Source organism: Protobothrops mucrosquamatus, unplaced genomic scaffold, assembly GCF_001527695.2.
Source record: "Protobothrops mucrosquamatus isolate PMUCROS unplaced genomic scaffold, P.Mucros_1.0 scaffold1566, whole genome shotgun sequence".
NCBI lineage: Eukaryota > Metazoa > Chordata > Lepidosauria > Squamata > Viperidae > Protobothrops > Protobothrops mucrosquamatus.
The window spans coordinates 266,125-278,740 of record NW_015387733.1 but is presented as its reverse complement, the minus strand read 5'-3'; the positions used below and the strand labels follow the sequence as shown (position 1 = coordinate 278,740).

General features: G+C 43.8%; 3 non-coding genes across 3 annotated transcripts; 2 read left to right on the top strand and 1 right to left on the bottom strand.

Moving 5' to 3' along the window:
• The first annotated feature begins 10,146 nt into the window (after positions 1-10,146).
• Positions 10,147-10,219, top strand: TRNAA-UGC. Its single transcript has one exon. It is a non-coding gene; the product is annotated as a tRNA-Ala (tRNA).
• Positions 10,220-10,334: 115 nt separating this feature from the next.
• On the top strand, positions 10,335-10,407 carry TRNAA-CGC. Its single transcript has one exon. It is a non-coding gene; the product is annotated as a tRNA-Ala (tRNA).
• A 1,416-nt stretch (positions 10,408-11,823) lies between these two features.
• Positions 11,824-11,896, bottom strand: TRNAA-AGC. The gene has a single exon. It is a non-coding gene; the product is annotated as a tRNA-Ala (tRNA).
• Between the last annotated feature and the right edge of the window lie 720 nt (positions 11,897-12,616).

Sequence of the window (12,616 nt, the reverse complement as noted above, 5' to 3'; positions counted from 1 at the left end):
GTAGAGCTAACCTTAGCTCCAGTTGCAAATTCTTTCACCCTGAAATAAAAAGGGACAGTTGAGTAATGTGTGATCTAGCCTGCCCTCAAAAACCCAGCAAGAGTCAATATCTTACTCCAAGAAGTATTTAATATATTTACTTAATGATAAGGTGTTTCTAACAAGTTACTCATGGACACACAAATGTGAGCATTTCGCTGAGTACAACTTTATATTGAAAAGATTAACAGAATTTTAAAAAAGTCTACAATATGAGGGTGTGTGTGTGTGTGTGTGTGCACGCACACATCCTTTTTTACAATGAGAAGTTCACAAAGGCAGCCTCACATGTTATGAATGATTCTTTGCTTGTCATCCACAGTCATTTGGACAAAAGAATTGAACCACACCCAGTTTTACAAAGAGATACTGTATATGCATCCTAAGTTGACATCCACAATTGTCATCTTCAGAGTTTGTCAAAATCTTGGCACAGTAAGTATTTTCCCCTTCCCATTTTGTGATGTCAAAAGTATTGCATTTATTGAACAAATCACAATTAAGTGAGAACAAATACAAATGACCAAATTGCCAGGCAGAAATAGGAAAAGTTGGAAAGAAAACAATGTATCAATATTACAAAGAAAGAAAAGAAAAGACACATAATAGTTTGGGGAAAAAATTGCTGAAAAATTCTTCTGGCTAAGAAATTGCAACAGGGGATGACATGACAATATACAAAATCTGACAACGATCAATGAGCATCAAACCGAGAAACGTAAGCAATTCTTAGAGGCAACAGAGAAGAAAAAAAGGACCTCAAATGAGCATTTATTTTCAAGAAAAAAGAAGTAAGAATGGATTTTAACCAACTTTCTCCCAGCAGCCTCCATCAGACAAGGAACAAACACAAATATGAATTAAAAGCAAGGATAGAATAGAATAGAATAGAATAGAATAGAATAGAATAGAATAGAATAGAATCCTGGAGGTCTTCTAGTCCAGCCCCCCTGCTCAAGCAGGAGAACCTATACCATCTCAGACAAGTGATTGTCCAGTCTCTTCTTGAAAATCTCCAGTGATGGTGGCAAGCTGTTCCACTGTCCTCACTATCAATAAGTTTCTCCTTAATTCCAGGTTGCTTCTCTTTTTGTTCAGTTTCCACCATTGTTTCTCGTCCTTCCCTCTGGTGCTCTGGTGAACAATCTGACCCCCTCTTCTTTGTGGCAGCCCCTCAGATACTGGAACACTGCTATCATGTCTCCCCTATTTCTTCTTTTCTTTAGACTAGCCAAACCCAAGTTCCGCAGCCATTCTTTTGTAAGTTTTGGTCTCTAGGCCTTTGATCATCTTAGTTGCTCTTCTCTGCATTTTTTCCAAACTCTCAACATCTTTTTTGTGATATGGTGACCAAAATTGGTATGGTCTTACCTGGAGCAAAGAAGGACTAGATAATATACTGTGTGATGTGGCTTGTATAGCAATATCAAAGTACATACTCAGCCATTCCAAAGCTTGCCAGAAAAAAAACAGGCCAGTTGGGTCTAGTCCAGGGGTAGGCAATCTTGGCTCTTTTATGACTTGTGGACTTCAACTCCCAGAATTCCTGAGCCAGCCATGCTGAGGGGAAAGGGAGAGATTTCCAAGCTGAGCCATGTTGGCTCAGGAATTCTGGGAGTTGAAGTCCACGAGTCATAAAAGAGCCAAGGTTGCCTACCCCTGGTCTAGGACAACTTGCCACGGCCAACTCACCATGGCCAACTAGCTGCAGGACACTTTGCTATGGGAAACCTCCAAGCTGTATGAATTGTTCATTTAGGTACTTTTATTATTGGTGATCACATTTCCATCGAGATTATTATAACGCCTGTATTTCTGGATTGACTTTATTTTATTATTACTGGCCATGGTTCTGTCAAAATTAATTTAACTCTTCCCATCCTGCTTACAATTTTTTTGGACTGTTGCCTTCTGGCAGAAGATACAGAATAATTAAAATTCGGACCACACGTTTTCTGAATAGTTTTTATCCCAGAGCTGTAATTGCACTTAACAACGAACTAAAAGGCCACCATCAGTGAACTTGGTCTGTTGTGTGGATGTTGGGTGGTTTTAGGGGTGGGGATTGTGGTGGTGGTGAGTGTGTTTGGGGATTATGTGTGTGGGACTTGATTTTTGGGTGTCAAGTAAATTTCGTTGTATATGTATACTATGTACGCACATACAATGACAATATAATAAAGAAATTATTTGTTTGAATTGTCCCATGGTGAGTTTGAGCAAGGCGAGTTGGCCATGGCAAATTGTTCCAGTCCAGACCAGTCAGCTTGATTTCATTTTATTTTTTTGCTGGAAATTACTGAATGAAAGCACATCCGAGTCAGTCTGAACAATTTAAGCACCATAATTTTCCATGCTGTGCTTGGATTGTATTAAAAAAAAAAAATCTGGAAATCAACTTATTTAATAAAGGAGAATATTTGTAAGCTCAGGATTGACACGAGGGGTCCTTGGCGCTCTCTGAGCTTGGTTGTTTTCTTGCAGACGTTTCATTACCCAAACTGGTAACATCATCAGTGTTAGCGAGAAAACAAGCAAGCTCAGAGAGCACCAAGGACACCTCAAATCAACTTATTTCAATAGATTTCCCTAGCTAGATGGCAGACATGTGTGCATGAAAGCACATTGGTCAGCTGAGAAAATAGCCCTGGGTGTTGCCAGCAAACACAGAAGTGAGGACACACTCAAATCAATCAAGGCTTGTAGATTCATCCAGTACGAATGTCCACTATCCCCATTAGCAATGAATGTAGCTATGATCACTTATAATAAAATTTAAGACAAAGCCACAAGTATGGAAATTATTGGAAAGTCAACTTTTTGCTCCCATCCAATGCTAACGTCTCATCTGACTTGAGTTATATATGTATAATTACTGACAACACCTAAAAGTTGTTGAACAGAGAAAATAGGAATTATTTAATAATACAACGCACACACTAATGAATGAATATAGTGCTATTCATTGCTATGGAAGCAAAGTACAAATTTATTTACACGATTTTATGTGTATAAGCACTTATTTATATGTGTATCTGTCTGCAGTGACCGAGTGTAAATATGTATTCTAATACTTTTTTAACTTAATTCTTGGCACTTAGCGTCCAGTGGAAGTAGTAGAGTCAATCTTCACTGAGTTTAAAAACATGTATATCATCTGACAAAAATTAAATTAGACCAAAAATTAAAATATAAGAAAATGAATAAATAAATTAAAAAGAAAGCAAAAAACAAAAATACTGAAAGGGCTGACTTGATGGACCACTGGGTCTTTTTCTGCTGTCTGTTTTCTGTTTCTGTTTCTAATTAAATAACTTAAATTGGTCATACTTTGCTTATAATAGAAAGTACTTTGCTGCTAGTTTCTTCCTCTTGTGCTACTAATTCTACAGGCTTAAGAGTGGTAATAGCCTCTCTTGACACCCTTTTGCTCAGTTGCTAAGTACCTGAGTGCTGGACTGTATCATTTTTCTCCTGTCTTAAATTGATATTCGAATACATATTTAGACTAGGTCAGAGGTCTCCAGCCTTTTTGATTTGGCAGCCCGGAAAGGAAGGCAGGCACCGCTACGTGCTTGCGCACAAGTGGACCGCACGTGTGCATGTGCAAAAATGAGCCCCACGCGCGTGCACAGAATTGGGCCATGCATGAGTGCATGTGCATGCACGCAAGCAAATGGCCACATGTGAACACATGCACACATGAAAAAGGCTGCAGCAAGCACATGTGCACATGCAAACAGGGCTGCATGAGTGCAAGTTCTGCAAATAGGGTGGTGCTAGCGCTGGTGGGATGCTATGGGCGGCACTAGTGCCGGTGGGACACTCTGGGGCAGGGCAGCACTAACGCTGGTGGGATGCTCGGGGCAGCACTAGTGCTGATGGGATGCTCGGGGGCGAGGCAGCGCTAGCGCCGGTGGGACGCTCTGGGTTGGGGTGGTGCTAGTGCCGGCAGGATGCTCGGGGTGGCGCTAGTGCTGATGGGACGCTTGGAGCGGAGTGGTGTTAATGCCCGCCGGATGCTTGGGGTGGCGCTAGCACGCGTGTGGGGTGAGTGCATGTGCATTTGCGTATGCACTAGCCATCCTTTCACACGGCCTGGTGGCCAAGCCACCGTGGCCCAGTATTGGGCCACGGCCCACAGGTTGGGGACCCTGGGTCTGGACATTTAAACCATTGACCATGATATCCAATTGAGTTGGGAGTTGGAAGTACATTTTATAGTGGTTCCACTCCTATGGTGTAAGTCATTTCAGATTGTAATCCTGGGTGCAAGGGAGAGCATTCAAATCTTTTTTTGCTCCAAGTGTCAGTTTGGTTTAGTAGTTAAAACGCCAGGAGAGAAACCAGGAGACTGTGAATTCTAGTCACACATTTTCGTCACCTTGGGGTTATTTATAAAAATAATAAAGGTGGGAGATGATAGGTAGGTAGGTAGGTAGGTAGGTAGGTAGGTAGGTAGGTAGATAGATAGATAGATAGATAGATAGATAGATAGATAGATAGATAGATAGATAGATAGATAGATAGATAGATAGATGAAGAACTCAGGGGTCTACCTGTGTTATTTACCTCTGTGAAATGGCTGGAAAAGATAATTCATCAATTTGGGGTGAAGTGTGATGAGTATGCTGATAGCATTGCCCTGAAATAAAGAAATAAGTACTGTTGAAAAGACAAAATGTGGATTGTCATCAAAATGCATACATAGTTGTTCATCACAAGATCACAAATTAAATTTTGGGTTGCCCTGCCTATCTCATTTACCCTCTTCCCTCCCTTTCCTTAAAGCCCTTGTCTGTTTTTCAACTTCACATTAAAAGTAGCTTTTTCTGTCCTCTAGTGGCAAAAGGTAGAATATAGGGTGCTTTTAAGATTCAAAGAATTTTGAAACTTGTTCCCATATTATTGTCCAGCTAGGTGACAGTACCTAAATGATCTCTGTGTTAGTATGTCCCTGAACTAGTACTACATATGAAAATAGTTACAAGCATTTTATATGTTTTTTTTTATTGGAAAACAACTTTGATTCCTTCTTTGGAAGAATAGCTAGTTAAATTAGGGGAGTATGTTTTGCAGTCCAGAATAACTTCTTATATAAAAAGGTAAATCTGATGCAAAATGTAATTCTAATTGGAAACAGTTCTTGGATTATAATGTTTAGAATGGATGTGGCTCACGAAGTGGTTTCATGTGGACATCCTGGAAACAGTGAGGGAACGGCCCCTGCTGCTTTGGCCCTGGCCCAAGCTGGCCGGGAGCCAATGTACAATTTTGTGGTGGCCATCTATGCTGAAACACATTCAGTCTTAGCTCCACAAGGCCGTCTGGAAACAGCAAGGAATAAGCCCCTGCTGTGTCGCCCCCGCTCCCTGGGTGCATGCTGGGGAGGTGTCACCCTTTGTGAGGAATGAAGAAATGCACCATCACCTGGAAGTGGCCAGCAAATGGCCCTCGCCTACTTCACATATCTGGCTTGATGGGCTCTGGGGGAGGGGTTTCGGCAGGCAGTGGGACGCTCTCCTCACAGTGCCAAGAGGCTGAGCTGGGTGGCACAAATGCAAAAAGAAGCACGCTGCCGCCCAGCCCCCAGCCTGCCCAGTTTCGGCAGGCAGTGGGGCGCTCTCCTCACAGTGCCGAGAGGTTGAGCCGGGCGGTGCAAAGCTCGTCAGCTTTGCACCTTGCTGCCTGCTGAAACTGGGCAGGCTGGAGGGTAGGCAGCATTGCACTTCTCATCAGATTCGTGCCACCCGGCTCAGCTCTTGGCGCTGTGAGGAAAGCGCCCCACTGCCTGCTAAAACCGGGCAGGCTGGGGGCTGGGCAGCGTCACACTTCTTTTCAGATTCGCGCCAGCTGGCTCAGCCTCTCGGCGCTATGAGGAGAGCGCCTTGCTGCCTGCCGAAACTGGGCAGGCTGGGGGCTGGGCGGCATTGAGCAGGTAACGTTGACTCTCACACTGATCATGGCAACCTCTGTGAGCCCACCAAGCCAGATATGTGAAGTAGGTGAGGGCCATGTGCTGGCCACTTCCAGGCGATGGTGCATTTCTTCATTCCTCACGAAGGGTGACACCTCCCCAGCTGCGTTTCTTGTCTGTTTTTCTCCCTCCCTCATCTCAAATATTTTCCCACCACTCTGTACTTAGGAAGGAAAGAAGGAAAGAAGGAGAGGGAGGGTCTGAGGGAACTCCTGCCTTAGTCCTATCCTGCTGCCCTTTCACCATCCCCTTGCCCCCTCCTCCTGGCCTATCCTGGGGGTCTCCCATCCTATTGCTAAGGAAGCTTTGGCTACAAAGCCGGGTCTCCTCCCATGGAGAGGGAATGGGCCTCGCTCTGTCTTTGCCCTTGTTTCCATCATGAGCAACCTGGGTAAGGAGAGGAAGCACAGCAGCAGCAGCCTTGAGGAGGAGGTAAGTGCAGCTGGGCACCCCCTTGGGGAAGTGGGGCTGGGCTTGGTGCCGCAGGTGCTTGAGGGCCAGGCTGGGCATTTGACCTCTGCTGCCCAGGGCTCCAGGCAGCCCGCACCACCATCCAGCCCCCCCCCCCCACATGGCCTGAAAGGAACAGTGAGGCTCCTCCAGTGGACCATGCCTTGGCACTTGCCCTGGTCCCACCCCCTTTTACCAGAGACCCTCAGATCGGTCCCACTCCTGCCCAGGCCCCCAGAGGCACCCTTGATGCCAACGATGTAGATCTGGCCACGCCCACCCAGTAGGCCGTACCCACCCTGGGCACACCCACCTGGCCCCCTGAGGGCAACCGCAATGCTGATGCAGCCCTCAATGAAATTGACACCCCTGGCATATCTGATCTATGTCTCTTTGGAGACTTTGTTCCTCAGTCTTGAAAACTATGAATATCATTACCATGTGACAAAAATGCTTTCATTTTTTTATGAATCATTCTGCCCTTCATATATTCATAAACATGGGAGAGAGAGAGAGAGAGAGAGAGAGAGAGAGAGAGAGAGAGAGAGAAATTGAACAAGAGGGGAAGATTTGTCTACATAGGAGTGTGGGAAAATGGAGCTCAAATCTTCTGAATCCAAATTCCAAGGAGAAAGGTTGTGAGATCAAATGTTCCTTATTTTACTTGGTGTAGATAGAGTTATGTACAGAAGGTGGACGTTGATTGGGAAGTTTCTGGAATTAGATTTCCAGAATAAAACAGTTAATCAGGTTTTTCTGATTTTTATTGCAATAGCATGGATTTTTAATAGCTTCCAGTATCTGGATGAATCTTTTCAGTTCACAAAAAGAGTATAAAGATCTTGCCAAACTAGAGCCAAGTGGGGAATTAGCTCAAATGGTAGAGCGCTTGCTTAGCATGCAAGAAGTAGCGGGATCAATGCCTGCATTCTCCAGTCAGTCTCTGTTCAGTTTTGGCTTCCATTTACAGAAAATCCTCATGCAGGCAAGTTTTGCATATTTTCCTGGAGTAGAAATTAGTGGCAATGCAAAAGTCCTGCTTTGCTTGCAAGACGTGATGGGGATTAATGCCCACCTTTTCTAGTCAGGCTTTTGATTGATTTGATTATCCTTCCCCAAGATCCACCCCACTGATTCTGCATACGATTTTCTGTGTGGGTGTTTCTTAAGAAATGATGAAGCAGAAATTGTAGAACAGGATGCTGTAAAACCAGCTTAAATTAAAGGAGTGCTTGCTTAACACAAACGAAGCAGTAGGCCCAAACCTACCTTTAACACTATTTATTATTATATATTTAATTAGAGGATTTACATGGCCATCCATCCTTTGCCATTCCACTCCTGTGATTCTGCATACAATTTTCTCTGTGGGTGTTTCTTGAGAAATTGATGATGGAGCAGCAATGCTAGGATGCTATGCAATTAGCTCAAATGGAAAAATGCTTGCTTAACATGCAAGAGGTAGTAGATATGGGCATCAAATCTACTGTGGGAAGTCAGCCCCCTCCCCAGAGAAGGAAATATTAAAAGGGCAGAAAATATATTTCCTAAAAGGATCTTAAAGAGGCAGAAAAGCATCCCCAGTTTTCTTAATAGCCCCAAGTCTCCCTCCCCCAAGCAGAAACCAGCTCTGTAGAAATGCAGATGTAAACCATCCAAGAAGGTTGGAGGCCCCCAGCTAGAAGATTAAGAAGACAAAGACACCTAAAATCTACATACCCCACCCAAACTCTAAGACAGGACATAATAGGATTAACCCACAGATTCCAAAGGGCACAACCAGACTCAGGTCAGAATACATGACACAGGAAATACAAAGCCTCAAACAGGAACAGGAAACAACTTCAAGAGCCCCAGAAGGTATAAAAACCCGCTCCCTACGTGTGCTCACTCTATTTTCTTCCAGAGCCATCTTCCTCTCCTCATCAATAAACTGCAACCTTCTTTTTAAAGCAGTCACCATGTTGTTTATTCCTGGCTTGGACTGAACCATGATGAAGACTTTTCCTTTAACACTACCTTTACCCTGTTTTGCTATTTTATTAGAACATTTGTATATATTTCTCAATTTAAAGGATTTATATGATCCTCCATCCACTGCCACATGACTCTGGGTGGCTAACAACAGTGATTAAAAACAGAAACACTAAAAGCAATGCAACAAAAAATCAACAAAACAGGACCCCAATCCACCAATGTCACCCCTGACCTATACAATCCGCCAGGCTCCAACCTTACTATCCTAGTATCTTGGAGAAAAGCCAGGTCTACATGGCTGTCTGGAAGATTAAGGGGGGGGGGGGGGCTGCCAGATCAGAAGGGGAAAGTGTGCCATAGGGTAGGAACTTCATAGATCTGGCAAGCCCTACCCTCTTAATCTTCCAGACAGTCATGTAGAGCTGGCTTTTCTCCAAGATGCTAGGATAGAAGGCAATACTTAAAGAAAGAGATCTGGGAAGTGCCTACTCCATCCAAATTAGAGAATGGACAGATACCATAGAGAGAGGCAGTCCTGCAAATAATCTGGCCTTGTGCCAGATAATAGAATAGAACAGAACAGAATAGAAGAGTTGGAAGGGACCTTGGAAGTCTTCTAGTCCAACCCCTGCTCAGGTAGGAAACCCTACACCATTTCAGACAAATGGTTGTCCAATCTCGTCTTAAAAGCTTCGAGTGTTGGAGCATTCACAACTTCTGGAGGCAGGTTGTTCCACTGGTTAATTGTTCTCACTGTCAGGAAATTTTTCCTTAGTTCTAGATTGCTTCTCTCCTTGATTAGCTTCCATCCATTGCTTCTTGTCCTGCCTGCAGGTGCTTTGGAGAATAGCTTGACTCCCTCTTCTTTGTGGCAGCCCCTGAGATATTGGAACACTGCTATCATGTCCCCCCTCGTCCTTCTCTTCATTAAACTAGACGTACCCAATTCCAGCAACTGTTCTTTATATGTTTTAGCTTCCAGTTCTCTAATCATCTTTGTTGCTCTTTAACAGATAGGACTTAAAAGGTGATAAGGAGTACCTTGAATTGCACTGGAGAGAATCTGGAAGCCAATTCAGCTCGCATAACAACAATGCAATGTGAGCAAGCCGAGGGGCACCAAAGACTGTACAAGCTGCCTCATGCTGGACCATTTGTAACTTCTGTTTGGTCTTCAGGGACAGCCCCACGTAGAGCACATTGCAGTAGTCCAAATGTAAAATACAAGGCATGAAGGGAAGCTGAGGTTGCTGTCTGAGCTTGGGAAAAGCAGCTACAGCCAAGTGGAAACGTTCCCACCTGAGTGGAGAAAAGGATTCTGATCTGAGTCGAGTTGGGAAAGAGGTTTCCCGGTATTTTCGAACATGTCGGAGTCTTTGGATTTTCCTCTACCCGATTAAGTAAGGGGGGGGAGGTGTAGGCGACGGTCAAACTACTCTCTTCGAAGTGGGAGTGTCCGTGGGTACTGACCGTAGAGTCGTCAGACCGTGTCTAGGTCTTCTCAGGTGCTTCAATTCATAGCTGTGAAGAACTTGTTCACTCTCTCTGGATCGACCTGCTCAAGCTCTTCCTGTGTAATAGAACTCAGATATGTGTCTTGGTCATTTCTAGCAGACTCACTATTGGCATCTAATTTCATCTCCTCAGTTTCTACTTCTTGTCCTGAATTCTTGTAGTTTGGTGGATCAAGGTTGACTGGAGCTGGGGAATTAGCTCATATGGTAGAGCGCTTGCTTTGCATGCAAGAGGTGGTGGGATCGATGCCCACATTCTCCAGGCCATTTTTTTTTACTTACTTTTCCAAAGTATTATACCATTTTCATCTCCTCAGTTTCTGCATCTTGTTCTGCACCTTCTTGTAATGTGGTAGAAGAAGGTTGACAAGGCAGTTGGGGAATTAGCTCAAGTGGTAGAGCGCTCGCTTCGCATGCGAGAGGCAGCAGGATCGATGCCTGCATTCTCCAGTCAGTTTCTATTCAGTTTTGGCTTCTATTCAGAAAATCCTCATGCAGGCAAGTTTTTATATTTTCCTGGAAATTAGTGGCAATGCAGAAGTCTTGCTTTGTTTGCAAGAGATGGTGGGGATCAATGCCCACCTTTTCTATACAGGCTTTTGGTAGATTTTTGTCATCCTGCCGCCAAGATCCGGTGGTAGGATTCAGCCAGTTCGCACCCCTTTGGCAGAACCGGTACCTAATTTTTTTGTTGCCTAGGCTCAGAATGGACTTCTGGAAGTGGCATCCACACAAAGAACCGTTTGTCCACATATTTGAATCCCACCACTGGATCCACCCCTCTCCACCCCTGTGATTCTGCATATGAACTTCTGTGTGGGTGTATCTTGAGAAGTGATAGAGCAGCACTGCTAGGATGCTGTGAAACTTAGTTCAAATGGAAGACTGCTTGCTTCACATGCAAGAGGTAGTAGGTTTGATGCCCCCCTTTTCAATCAACCTGTACCCTATTTTGCCACGTTATTTGACCATTTTTATATATGCCTTTATTTAAAGGGTTTCTATAGCCACCCACCTTCTTCTGCATAACTCTGGATAGCGAACAACAGTGATAAAAACACACACACAGAGAGAATAGAGAGAATAATACTTTATTGTCACTTTGAATGTACACTAATCGGCATACCTTAAAGTGAAATTTCATTGCATACAGCTCTCAAAGGGTCACCACCTGCGATATACGCCACATAAATATGACAAAAATAAATAAATAAATAAATAAATAAATAAACAAACACAGAATTATGCATATACCCACATATATTATATGACATAGAGAAACAACAGTCTAGTTCGGGTTATGTATACATGTTCATGGCGAGAGAAACGAACCTTGCAAGTTTACCAGACAGATGGCATAGGGAACAAAGCTATTACAGAATCGGGTAGTCTTGCTAGAAATACTTCAAAACCTCCTCTCAGAGGGGAGCAACAGAAACAGACCGTGAAGTGGGTGTGTGTGGGGTCTCTAACAATGCTTTGAGCTCTAAGCACATAGTGCTTATAAGCATCCTGAATACCGGGGCGAGCTTCCTATGATCTTCTCGAAGAAGATTCAAGAAATCCTGTAGATATCAAAGTTCTTTCAGGGACTGCAACCGCCCAGGTGTATCATTTTGAAAACTAACTTATTATTATATTGTGAAATACGAGTGTTATTTATGAGCTTGGACAGTGTTTGGACAATTTTGGTCTCCAGAGGGAGTTATTCCAGAAAAAGGATCCATCATCTCTTCAAGCTAAAGCTTGCAGCACTAGCCTGAGCTTCTCAGCAGCTAAGGACCATCACACGGAAAGAACCTTGGAGAAGATGAAGAAACTGGATGAAGGACTTTCTACGGAGGGAGCAAAATAAAGGAGAAAGGCTGGAGAATGCAGGCATCGATCCTGCTACCTCTTGCATGCTAAGCAAGCGCTCTACCATTTGAGCTAATTCCCCAGCTGTCTGATAGCATTCTTACACAATTTCCCAGGAAAGAAAGAAGCCAAGATAATGCAGAGCAACTGACAGAAGGTTGGTGCTTCATGGCGAGAGTGCAATCCAATCTACCTATATCAAAGGAAGCCCCTTGAATCAATACATTTGGAGCTTCGGAGGGACGCCTGGATTAGCAGTAAGAGAATCCCTCCAACTCAGGCAGGTAAAGCCTCCATCCAGAATGTCCCCTAATATTTGGGCTTCAGCATTTTCTCCAAGTCAGAGCATAACTCCAATCTTTTCCTCAGTTCCCAAGTGAAACTCAGCTGAAGTGAGCCAGGTCCTCAAGAGGCCATGGCGATCTAAGAAGTATTATTAAACAAAGAACTGGAGGTAATTCAACAGTTGATTATGTCCCTTTGATGTTTCTTCCCCATATTTTAATTGCTATTTAACGTTTTGTTTTTCAGATATGGAACTAAGTGATTGTTGGCTGCTGACAAAACTGACGTTTTTGACCTGAGGACCTCTAGCTCTCAATGTAACTTGCACAGCACAGCACAGCACAGCACACATCTGTTCCTTAGTATGTTGTCATAGACAGATGACAATGGATACCAAGTTTGTTGACTTTGGGCCTTGGACTGGTTTGTCTAAGAGAGAGAGAGAGAGAGAGAGAGAGAGAGAGAGAGAGAGAGAGAGAGAGAGAGAGAGAGAGAGAGAGAGAGAGAGAGAGAGAGA